This window comes from Oncorhynchus kisutch, linkage group LG9 (genome assembly GCF_002021735.2).
Source record: "Oncorhynchus kisutch isolate 150728-3 linkage group LG9, Okis_V2, whole genome shotgun sequence".
Classification (NCBI taxonomy): Eukaryota; Metazoa; Chordata; class Actinopteri; order Salmoniformes; family Salmonidae; genus Oncorhynchus; species Oncorhynchus kisutch.
In genome coordinates, this window is record NC_034182.2 from 17,178,243 (window position 1) to 17,191,381 (window position 13,139).

Consider the following 13,139-nt stretch of genomic DNA (forward strand, 5'->3'; position numbering starts at 1 on the left):
TGTGATCTTCCTGTCTGGGTTGGTGCCCACCTTGGGTTGTGCCGTGGCGGAGATCTTTGTGGGCTATACTCAGCCTGGTCTCAGGATGGTAAGTTGGTGGTTGAAGATATCCCTCTAGTGGTGTGGGGGCTGCGCTTTGGCAAAGTGGGTGGGGTTATATCCTTCCTGTTTGGCCCTGTCCGGGGCTGACATCGGATGGGGCCACAGTGTCTCCTGACCCCTCCTGTCTCAGCCTCCAGTATTTATGCTGCAGTAGTTTATGTGTCGGGGGGCTAGGGTCAGTTTGTTATATCTGGAGTACTTCTCCTGTCCTAGTCGGTGTCCTGTGTGAATTTAAGTGTGCTCTCTAATTCTCTCTTTCTTCCTCTCTCTGAAGACCTGAGCCCTAGGACCATGCCTCAGGACTACCTGACATGATGACTCCTTGCTGTCCCCAGTCCAACTGGCCGTGCTGCTGCTCCAGTTTCAACTGTTCTGCCTTATTATTATTTGACCATGCTGGTCATTTCTGAACATTTGAACATCTTGGCCATGTTCTGTTATAATCTCCACCCGGCACAGCCAGAAGAGGACTGGCCACCCCACATAGCCTGGTTCCTCTCTAGGTTTCTTCCTAGGTTTTGGCCTTTCTAGGGAGTTTTTCCTAGCCACCGTGCTTCTACACCTGCATTGCTTGCTGTTTGGGGTTTTAGGCTGGGTTTCTGTACAGCACTTTGAGATATCAGCTGATGTACGAAGGGCTATATAAATAAATTTGATTTGATCGGTTCTCGGAAATCATTAAGAGACGGCTCCTATCTTCAATATAAGTCATCAATTGAGAAGATTAAACCCATAGGTTTTAGGCCTGCAGTAGGTTATAATAAACGGAAGAATTGCGTGTCAATTCATAAACCATGGAATTGGTACATCGAAAATCTATTCCCAACTATTTTGCAATCTATTTAATTTTCTTTAACCAATTGTTGGTTTTTAATGCAGGGCCTACAGACAAGTTCCTTACTTTTACCCCCTGATTTTAGAGGAAGAGTAACCAAAAGCCCACCGTGCCTATTGTTTCCAAAATCGTCAGTCCACACATCAAGTGAAATTCCCCCAATATATTCCCCCAAGTTCTCTCTTAACTCCAGGACCAATGACAGTTTTTTTGTTGTTGCCTGATGCAGAACTCGTGTCAGAGGAGACTCGACTGAAAACACCTCCATTAAATGCCAGATTAGACTACCGATCGATCAGTATTCTTACTCCCCCTTGTTATAGTGTAGTGCAATGACAGAATCCAACCACATCTACCACTAACGGTCGCGGCATAAGCTCTTAACGTTTAAAGGAATAACCAATGTATATATTGAAGTATTGTTGTCCATTAGTTTACTCCAATTATGGGAGGGGTGGTAGGGTTAGGGGACAATAATGAAGGAAAATATATTTTTATAAAATATGGGCGATTGGAAATTATGCAAACACTCATTGATAATCTGTCTGCAATATTAAAGCTGATCACTATCTGCATCTAAATAAATGTATTTTTTTTAAGCATTACCAATTGTATTTATTTATATACACTGTAGATTGTAAAACATCCTTTACGTAAGTCAAGGAACTCCGATTTGTTGGCCTGAGTTGTCATTGAGATAATGAAACCATCGGCAAGCATCAGTACCCTATCGAGGACAGCTTATTCAACAGACATGGCAACAATTCTTTTAGGCATTTGTAATATAATTTACAACCAGCATGTTAGCAATAGTGGTGCTATGTTTAGGTGTGAATCCGATTGATTAAGAAAACAATTTACAGAAAATAACAGCTGTTTGTGGACCACTGATCCTAGAATTTTTGAAAGACCGGAGAGGCTGGAAATGGGTTGATAATTAAAGATCACTACTATCCCCACCCTTATGGAGTGGTAAAAACAAAGCTGCTGTCCACACTTCTGGAGTATATTAAAACATTTGTGTTACTGTGCCAGCAATGAGAGAGGCGCTGCATACTTAAGCAAAGATGGGTCCACATTGTCAGCTGCTAATGGACTTCTTGGTGTCAATTGCTAATAAGGCAGCAATAACATCGGTTTCTGTGAGTTGCCCAAAAATAAAAACCGAGACTACCATTTACCAAGACACGTAAGGGTGACTGATTATCCATCGAGTCAATTGACTGGCCAAAACCAGTATGATAAACATTTCTTTCAAATAGGATACCAGCAGAGTTAAATGCTGATTAATAGCATCATAAGTCGTAACTTTTTCAGTAATGATGCAGAAAACTGCTTAGGCAGGGAAGTAGGAGGTATTACCCGGCTTCAGTGAATTATCTGTTTTCCAGAATTTAGCGTGATCACCAACAGCCTGCCATAGCGCAGGAAGTAGATTGATTTGGCCTGTAACCTAGCTCACTACAGTAAGACAGCTCATACAGTTACTGCTCCACAAATATTTGCCATTGCCTTAACTTATCCTCTGCCCAGGCTTTCAACAACCATCGTTCATCAAAATCCATATAAGTCTCAGCCACCACCAGCAGCATCTCACCTCAAACGCTTTAACCAGAGCCTAGGTCTAGCCCAGTTGTAGCTCAGCTCACTCCTTGCCCAGACCTTGGTCCCAGATCTCAGTCCCAGTTCAGATATGCAGGAGAGGGAACAGTAAGCGAGGACCTTCCCATTCCGAGCGCAATACAGTCAAACAGAGCTAACGAGAAGCCTCTTCCCTCAGTCACAGTTGAAGTTATGCAGTGCCTCCCCTCACTCTCTCCGGGCCCTGCTGAGTGACAGTGCCATCCCCTGCCCTGTCTCCTAGCATCACCCTGCTCCTGCCCTGACGTGTGCTCTGTACTGCTGCTACCACAGGATAGCCTATTTATAGCAGCAGCAACAACGATGTGCAAGAATACGATTCAGGAAGTAGAGGTACACAGACAGAGAAAGCGGGAAAGGGGAGCAAGGGAGAGGCAAAATAGAGAGAGAACAGAGAGTGGTACAGGAGAAAGAGATATAGGGTGAGAGGAAGGGGTATAGGAGAGAGACAGATGGGTAAAGGAAAGAAAGGGGATGTAAAGGCAAGAAAGACAGATGGAGAGCTCAAGAGAAAAGAGGGAAAACAGCAGCGGGGGTGACAGAGGGGGCCTGACAGCAGAGAATTCCTGCTGAGGCTGCAGAATGCATCTTGTCCAAATAGACAGCTACTTTAATATGCAATTAGGTATTCATATACAGTGGGGCAAAAAAGTATTTCGTAAGCCACCAATTGTGCAAGTTCTCCCACTTAAAAAGATGAGGCCTGTACTTTTCATCATAGGTAAGCTTCAACTATGACAGACAAAATGAGAAAAACAAATCCAGAAAATCACATTGTAGGATTTTTAATGAATTTATTTGCAAATTATGGTGGAAAATAAGTATTTGGTCACCTACAAACAAGCAAGATTTCTGGCTCTCACAGACCTGTAACTTCTTCTTTAAGAGGCTTCTCTGTCCTCCACTCGTTACCTGTATTAATGGCACCTGTTTGAACTTGTTATCAGTATAAAAGACAACCTCAAACAGTCACACTCCAAACCCCACTATGGCCAAGGACACCAGAAACAAAATTGGGTCTCCTTATGAATCTGCTGTAGCCTGAGTAGAGAGCATAGCTGGAGGAGGATGTGATGAGAATAGTGAAGTTTGCATCTGTGTCGCAGCCAGGCAAGAGAGAGGGTGTGGAGGTAGAGAGAGAGAGAGAGGGAAAGGGAAATGGGCAGATGAAATGCATTCTGAAGGTCACACAGGGACTGCAGAATATGCAGCACAATGAGCTGAGAGAGAGGGGAAGAAGTGAGAGCATGTGAGAGGACTGTCACTGCACACAGGGAGTCTAGGGACAGTGGCTCAGAACAAATGCATCTTGTCTAGGGTTGCAAAGGGTCGGAAACTTAAGCCTGGGAATTTGGGGAATTTTGCTTCAAAATTATCTTATTACAGTGAACTTTTTTTTGTGGGATACACATAAGTCAATTCAAGGTCTTGTGTCTTGGTTAAACTATCGCAAATGCAATGGAATTGCAACCCTCTGCATTCTTTCATCAGTGTAGTAGTGTGGGCCAATATCACTAATGAAATGCTATTGAGCCCACACTATTACACTGTCTGAGCCAAGGACTACATGCTTTCTGGAAAGACTTGATTACAATACTGGGCGAGATGAATATAATTTACATGACATACTACAAAAAATGATGTGACACCCCATCCCGTGAACGGGACCGTTATCATCTGACACGAATTAGCATAACGCAACGGACATAAATCTTCCTAGAAAATCTTCCTATTCATGAAAATCACAAGTGAAATATATTGGAACACAGCTTAGCCTTTTGTTAATCACCCTGTCATCTCAGATTTTCAAAATATGCTTACAGCCAATGCTAGACAAGCATTTGTATATGTTTATCGATAGCCTAGCATAGCATTATGCCTTGCTAGCAGCAGGCAACCTTGTCACGAAAATCAGAAAAGCAATCAAATTAAATCGTTTACCTTTGATGACCTTCGGATGTTTTCACTCACGAGACTCCCAGGTAGATTAGCCAAAGTACATTTTTTCCCCAAATATTATTTTTGTAGGCGAAATAGCTCCGTTTGTTCAACCAGAAATTGCGGTCACGACAACGCCAAAAAAGATTCCAAATTAGCTCCATAATATCGACAGAAACATGGCAAACGTTGTTTATAATCAATCCTCAAGGTGTTTTTCAAATATCTATTCATAATATATCAACCGGGACAGAGCTTTTTTCAGTAAGACCAGGTGGAAAAATGGCTACCTCTGTCTTTTGCGCGAGAAATACAAAGAGCCATCAGGTGGACACTGACGTAATGTTGTTGTACACGCTCATTTTTCAAAATAAAAGCCTGAAACTATGTCTTGTGATACTACACACATTAAGGAAGCCATAGAAAAGGGAATCTCGTTGATACCCCATTCACTGCTCAATAGGGAAGCATAGGAAGGGACTCTTATTTAGAAACCGCTGCGTTCCTGATTGGATTTTTCTCATTCTTTTGCCTGCAATATCAGTTCTGTTATACTCAGACAATATCTTTACAGTTTTGGAAGGTTGAGTGTTTTCTATCCTAAGCTGTCAATTATATGCATATTCTATTTTCTGGTCCTGAAAAATAGCCTGTTTACTTTGGGAACGTTATTTAAAAAATTTAAAAAAAGACCCCTAGATTCAACAAGTTAAGGAGAAGTGCATCTAAAGTTCAATGCATAAACACTTGAATTTTCATCAACATTTATAATGAGTATTTCTGTGAATTCATGTGGCTCTCTGCAATATCACTGCATGTTTTGGAACTACTGAACATAACATGCCAATGTAAAATAAGATTTTGGGATATAAATATTAACTTTACCTAACAAAACATACATGTATTGTGTAACATGAAGTCCTATGAGTGTCATCTGATGAAGATACATTTTATCTCTATTTGTGCTTTTTGTGACTCCTCTTTTTGGCTGGAAAAATGGCTGGGTTTTTCTGTGAGTTGGTGGTGACCTAACATTATTTTGTGGAGCTTTCACTGTAAAGAATTATTATTATTTATTTTTTTAAATCAGGCACTGTGACTGGATTAACGAGAATTTTATCTTTGAAATGGTGCCTAATACTGTTGAGAAATTTGATTAATGAGATTTCTGTTGATTTGTATTTGGCGCCCTGCAGTTTCATTGGCTGTTGGCGAGAGTCCTAGACAGGTTAACATTAGAAGCCTCATCCCTAAGTTTGTTTTATTCACTGCTTTAGCGCACTCCGCTAACCTGGATGTTTGAGTTTGAGTTTATTTTTATTTTTACAGGGACAGTGCACATTAATCAACATTTCAGTAAAAGTGCCGGTTTTAGCCAACCGGCTAATTTTCAACCGCAGTCCCTGGGCAGGTTATTAAAAACAATTACAATATAGACAACAGCAACATAGAACAAGCAAGACATAGCATACAGACAGAGCAACATAGGACAAGCAAGACGTAGCATACAGACAGAGCAGCATAAAACAAAAAGCAGCAAGACAAAATTCATAAAAGCAACAAAGTGTTTCCACACCTCACAAGCTACAGACAACAGACAACATGGAGAGCGGCAACACGCAGCTAGGGACCATGTTCACAAATCTGATTGACCTTTAGCCATGTCTTCAAGCATTTTGTGAAAGTGTGATATGTGGTGCAGTTATGTGTGTCTGATGGCAGTGTATTCCAGACATGGGAAGCTCTCACAGAGAATGCAGATTTACTAAAGGTGCTTTTCCTTAGGGGAACTATACAGTCACCTCTCATGGCAGACCTTGTGGATCTGCTGCCATATGTCTGGGTTTTCTGTTTAACAAAAATATTGAGTGGAGGGGGAGCCAGGCCATTGAGGATCTTGAATACAAGACATGCGTCGGTGTATTGCACAAGATTTTCCCAACTCAAGAGCTCGTGCTTTCTAAGGATGTGACAATGATGATGGCTATTGGGCTTCCTATCAAGCACTTTGAGAGCCTGTTTGTAGACAGACTGAATAGGTTTTAATGTTGTACAGCAAGCTTGGGCCCAACTAGTCAAGCAGTATGTTAAGTGGGGGAGTATCATAGATTTGAAGTACAGTTTTGCTACCTCTGTAGTCAAACAATTTCGTATAAATCGGAAATTAGCTAGGTTGAATTTGGTTATTTGAATTACCTTTTTCACATGCTTTTTAAAAGAGAGGTTGGAATCAAGTATGATGCCAAGGTACTTAAAATCGGATACCACCTGGAGCTTCTCCCCTGACACATAGACATCTGGCTCAGTAGCATCTGTTGCCCTCTTTGTGAAGAACATGCAAACAGTTTTTTTCACATTGAGATGCAAACACGAGTCACTGAGCCACTTTGTAACCTGGACCATTACAGTAGTGAGTTCTTGTGCAGCTTGTTGTTTGCTCTTTGCATGCACATATATCACTGTATCATCTGCATACATTTGAACTTCAGACCCAGTACAGACAGAAGGCAGATCATTAATGTACAGGCTGAACAGGAGGGGCCCCAGTATTGACCCTTGGGGCACGCCCACATCATAGCTACGAGTGGGCGACAGCTCATTGCTCACTCTGACACACTGAGTTCTGCCTTCAAGGTATGATTTCATCCATCTCAAGGCATCAGGGGAAAAGTTGAACTTGGACAATTTTGTGATGAGAATCTCATGGTTAACAGTTCTAGCCGTGTTTGAATCCTGGCTTTAATCCTGAAATTTCCATCAATAACTATAACATTTTCCAACAAGATAAAACTGCCAAAGTGGGCGGAGTTGCAATCCACTGCATGCAGAGTTCTGTCATACTATCCAGGTCTGTGCCCAAACAATTTGGGCTTCTACTTCTAAAAATCCACCTTTCCAGAAACAAGTTTCTCACCGTAGACCCCCCTCAGCCCACAGCTGTGCCCTGGACACCATATGTGAATGGATCTTCCCCCATCCATCTTCAGAGTTCGTACTGTTAGGTGACTTAAACTGGGACATGCTTAACACCCCGGTCATCCTACAATCTAAGCTAGATGCCCTCAATCTCACAAAAATTATCAAGGAACCTACCAGGCACAACCCTAAATCCGTAACCATGGGCACCCTCATAGATATCATCCTGACCAACTTGACTTCTAAACACACCTCTGCTGTCTTCAACCAGGATCAACGATCACTGCCTCATTCCCTGCGTGGGTAATGGGAGAATAGGAGCACCTCCTCCCAGCTGCCCACTACACTGAGGATAGGAAACATTGCCAACCCGATAAATCTACGATAATTTCAATAAGTATCTTTCCATGGCTGGCCATGCTTTCCACCTGGCTACCCCGGCCAACATCTCAGCACCACCCTACAGCCACCTGTCCAAACCCCCCCACCCGCTTCTCCTTCGCCCAAATCTAGACAGCTGATGTTCTGAAAGAACTGCAAAATCTGGACCCCTACAAATCAGCTGGGCTAGACAATATGGAAATTATCTGCCGAAATTGCTGCAACCCCTATCACTAGCCTATTCATCTACTCTTTTGTATCGTCTGAGATCCCCAAATATTGGAAAGCTGCCGCGGTCATCACCCTCTTCAAAGGGGGAGACACTTTAAACCCAAATTGTTATAGACTTCTATACTTCTCAGATAGAGTTCAGTGTGTCAAATTGGAGGGCCTGTTGTCCGGACCTCTGGAAGTCTATGGGGGTGCCAAGGGTTCAATTCCCAGGCCGACTAATTTCTCTGTATACATCAATGATGTCGCTCTTGCTGCTGGTGATTCTCTGATCCACCTCTACCCAGACAACACCATTCTGTATACTTCTGGCCCTTATTTGGACACTGTGTTAACTAACCTCCAATAGAGCTTTATCGCCATACAACTCTCCTTCCGTGGCCTCCAACTCTTTTCAAATGCTAGTAAAACTAAGTACATGTTCTTCAACCGATTGCTGCCCGCACCCTCCCGCCTGACTAGCATCACTACTCTGGAAGGTTCTGACCTAGAATATGTGGACAACTACCTAGGTGTCTGGTTAGACTGTAAACTCTCCTTCCAGACTCACATTAAGCATCTCCAATCCAAAGTATAATCTAGAATCGGCTTCCTATTTCGCAACGAAGCCTCCTTCACTCATGCTGCCAAAAATACCCTTGTAAAACAGACTATCCCAACGATCCTCGACTTCGGCGGTGTAATTTACAAAATAGCCTCCAACACTCTACTCAGCAAACTGGACGTAGTCTATCACAGAGTCATCCTTTTGATCACCAAAGCCCCATATACTACCCACCACTGCGACCTGTATCCTCTCGTTGGCTGGCCCTCACAACATATCCTTAGCCAAACCCACTAGCTCCAGGTCATCTATAAATCTTTGCTAGGTAAAGCCATGTCTTATCTCAGCTCACTGTTCACCATAGCACCAGCAAGTATATTGCACTGGTCATCCCCAAAGCCAACACTTGCTTTGGCCGCCTTTCCTTCCATTTCTCTGCTGCCAATGACTGGAAACGAATTGCAAAAATCTGAAGCCTTATCTCCCGCTCTAACTTTAAGCATCAGCTGTCAGAGCAGCTTACCGATCACTGTACACAGCCCATCTGTAAATAACACACCCCACTACCTCATCCCCATATTACTTACCCTCTTGCACCCCAGTATCTCTACTTGCACATCACTCCAGTATTAATACTAAATTGTAATTATTTTCACCTCTATGGCCTATTTATTGGCTACCTCCCTACATTTGCACATGCTGTACATATATTTTTCTTTTGTGTCATTGACTGTACGTTTGTTCATGTGCAACTGTTCTTTTTGTTGCACTGCTTTGCTTTATCTTGGCCAGGTCGCAGTTGTAAATGAGAACTTGTTCTCAACTGGCCTACTTGGTTAAATAAAGGTGAAATATGAATGTATTTCTTGCAACTTTCTCAAGACATAACGGCATGGGAATGCCTGGGCCTACCACTGTGCCAGTTAGCCTTTATAATTGAATGTTTCGGCATCGCTCTCTCATTAAACTTTCCAAATGAAATATTAACAGCAAAGTTAACCTGGCAAAATGATTTGTATCTATCGGGTGGTATTTTGTTTCAAACTCTACTATTGCCATGCAGAAACACCACCAGTCTCTTGACATTGAAATTAAAAGGCCAACTACACACAAAAACATGTTTTACTGTCTTTCCCAGATCACAAAATGATGTGATTTGAGCATTGTTGTGGGAAAAACAACAAAATTGGATGTTCTATTAGGTGTGATTGAGAATGAAAACCTGAAGAGATTTACAAAAAGTAAAATAAATAAAAAATTTGGGAAATCCAAAACCTGGATAAACAAAGCCGATAATTGTTTTTGGTGTTATGCCAAATAAATGTATTGGCTGGTATATTTTTTCTTCTTCATCAAGTTAGTTTGTGAACTATGTTGTGGTGGTTCCAAAACCACTCACATTATTTGCTAACACCTTGTTCAGTCACGGGACAACCTGGTTACTTTACCACTATATATTAAACATTTGGGGGCACAGAAAAAAGGAAAAGGGATAGCTTATATTGAAGATAAATGATCATAGCAATTAATGAAGGACTGATCTCATGCATGTCATCACTCAAACTTGAGGCTCTTAAAGTGACTGTGTAAAATGTAATGTAACGCATGTCAATAGGTGTGCTTCAAAAGTAAGTCTTTGATTTTATGTTTTGCTCTGAACTTTAAGTAAGGAGCTACCAGTAAGTACTACCAATGACATTCATTTTTAGTCCTGTGTGCACAATGTAGGGAATAGGATGCCATTTGGGACACATCCCTGTTAATCTTCTAGAACAGCTGTTGCCATTGAGCGGAATGCCCACTACAGTGACCCAGTGTCTAGATTAATCCCTGCTTGTAAATGTATGTTTAGGCCCAGGCTACTTCTGGTAAACTCCCCCAGGTGGGGGGGCAGGACACTTGCGGATGCCATTGTTCTTTGGAGCCAGACACTTAAGATGTGTAGGCTATATTTAGGTACTTTATTAGAATTACAGTGGATACTAAACTGAACAAAAACATAATGTAAAGTTGGTCCCATGTTTCATGAGCTGAAATAAAAGTAGCAAAAATTCACACAAGAAACAAATCAAATTTTGTGCACAAAATTGTTTACATCCCTGTCAGTGAGCATTTCTCCTTTGCCAAGATAATCCATCCATCTGACAGGTGTGGCATATCAATAAGCTGATTTTACATTATGATCACTACACAGGTGCACCTTGTGCTGGGGACCATAAACAACAAGTTTTATTTTTTTTAAGTGTAGTTTTGCCATGCTTACTGCTGGAATGTCCACCAGAGAATTTAAGGTTAATTTCTCTACCATAAACTGCCTCCAATGTTGTTTTAGAGAATTTGGCCATACGTCCAACCAGCATCACAACCGCAGACCAGGTGTACGGTGACATGTGGGCGAGCAGTTTGCTGATGTCAACATTGTAAACAGAGCGCCCCATGGTGGCAGAAATACATTATGGACAATGAACAACTGCATTTCAATGATGGCAATTTGAATGCACAGAAATACCATGAGATCCTAAGTCAAACGGATTTAAGTTTGCATGCATTAAAGTCCCCAACCACTAGGAGCAGCTTTGTTTATGTCGGTAAATAGACGGCTCCGAAAAAATATTGATAAACTCTTGGTAGATAGTGTGGTCTATAGCTCGAGCAATACCTCGAGACTAACTTTATATCAGACATCGCGAACCAGCGTTTATTGACAAATACACCCACCCCTTACTGGACGTAGCTGTTTTGACTTGCCGATGCACAGAAAACCCTGCCAACTGTATATTATCCGTGTTGTTCAACCACGACTTGGTGAAACATAAGATATTACAGTTAATGTCCGTTGGTAGGATCGTCTCAAACAGAGCTCATCCAGTGATGGCACATTGGCTAATATAATGGATGGGAGAGGCAGGTTCCCCACTCGCCAATGAATTCTCCCTGATCTCCTCTCCCTGATCTTCTCTCCCTGGATTTGCTTTAAGCATTTGGGCCTCGTCTGAGAGCAACATTATATCTTTCAGGTGCGACTCATTAAAGAAAAAAATCTACATCCAGTACGAGGTGAGTATTTGCTGTTCTGATATCCAGAAGCTCTTTTCGGTCATAAGACTTATGATTATGTACAAAATAATTAGAATCAAAGTGAAAAAATAATAATAAACTAGCACAATTGGTTAGCAGCCAGTAAAACAGCAGCTATTCCCTCCGGCACCATTCCTCGTAAACAAGAGAATTTCCTTGTCAGTTTGCATGGTCTGGAATAATCTAGACCCTATATAACTGCTGCGATGACAGGACAGGAAATAGAGACATTAAGGTATAAATAGCCTGGTATCCAAGAGTTATTTCATACCTGTCCTTGGTAGAGTCCTGCGTCCTGTATAGTGCTGTCCGGTTTGTTCAGAGGCTCGAACGTGTTGCTCATGTACTTGTTCCACAACCTGGTCTCTTTCTCGTCTGGGATACTGAACAGTTTTCGCATTCTCCTTCTCAATGGTGTCTGCATCACAGGAGGTTATAGGACAAAGGTAACAAATAAGCAACATGCCACATACACTGATTATTAAAAAAATTATGAACACCATAATATTGAGTTGCACCCCCTTTTTTCCCTCAGAACTGCCTCAATTTGTCAGAGCATGGAATCTACATGGGGTCCAAAGCGTTTAACATACTGGCCCATGTTGACACCAATACCTCCCACAGTTGTGTCAAGTTGGCTGGGTGTTCTTTGGGTGGTTGACCATTCTTGATACACGTAGGAAACTTCTGTGAAAAATTCAGCAGCGTTGCAGTTCCTGACACGAACCGGTGCACCTGGCACCTACTACCATATCCCGTTCAAAGGCACTTGAATCTTTTGTCTTCACCCTGTGAATGGCATACATACACAATCAATGTCTCAATTGTCTCAAGGTTTAAAACTCCTTCTGTAACCGGTATCCTCCCCTTCATCTACTCTGATTGAAGTGGATTTAACAGTTGACATCAATAAGGGATCATAGCTTTCATTTGGATTCACCTGGTCAGTCTGTCATGGAAAGAGCAGGTATTAATGTTTGTACGCTCAGTGTAGATGAAACTGACAAAACTACACTCATTCACCTGCATACTTAAGGCAGAGAATAATTGAGTGTATAAATCTCATGCTCTGATAAATAGGCAGCAGATGAATGAATTACTTTATAGTAAAACTCCCTGCTCATGTAATTGTTGATTACTTGTGTGTGTGCGCACTTTAGAGAATAGAGTTTTGGCAGTTCTTGTGGGAGCGCATAATTTTGCAGTAGCCAAAAAGCATAGTTATTTTACATAAGAAGTTGACAAACACAGAACAGAGTTATCAGTGACCTTCCCCTGTGATTTCACTGTTTAAATTGACCATTAAAAGGCATGGATTTGCATAAATTGAACAAAAGATGTTAGTATTATCAGTCAAATAAGTAAGAGCAATGGGGCACAGTGAACCAGAGTATACAATCAACAAGTCAAAATACAAAATACAGAACACATCAGGTTATAAATATACAATCCTAATGTCAGGTTAAACATTTG

General features: G+C 41.7%; 1 pseudogene across 1 annotated transcript in view; it reads right to left on the minus strand.

Moving 5' to 3' along the window:
• The window catches only part of LOC109896332 (ubiquitin carboxyl-terminal hydrolase 15-like), a 48,765-nt pseudogene that overhangs the window by 26,649 nt on the left and 8,977 nt on the right, over nt 1-13,139 (minus strand). The window contains exon 5 of the transcript XR_004210939.1: nt 11,938-12,084. The product of XR_004210939.1 is annotated as a ubiquitin carboxyl-terminal hydrolase 15-like (transcript). The remainder of the gene's footprint in view (nt 1-11,937; nt 12,085-13,139) is intronic.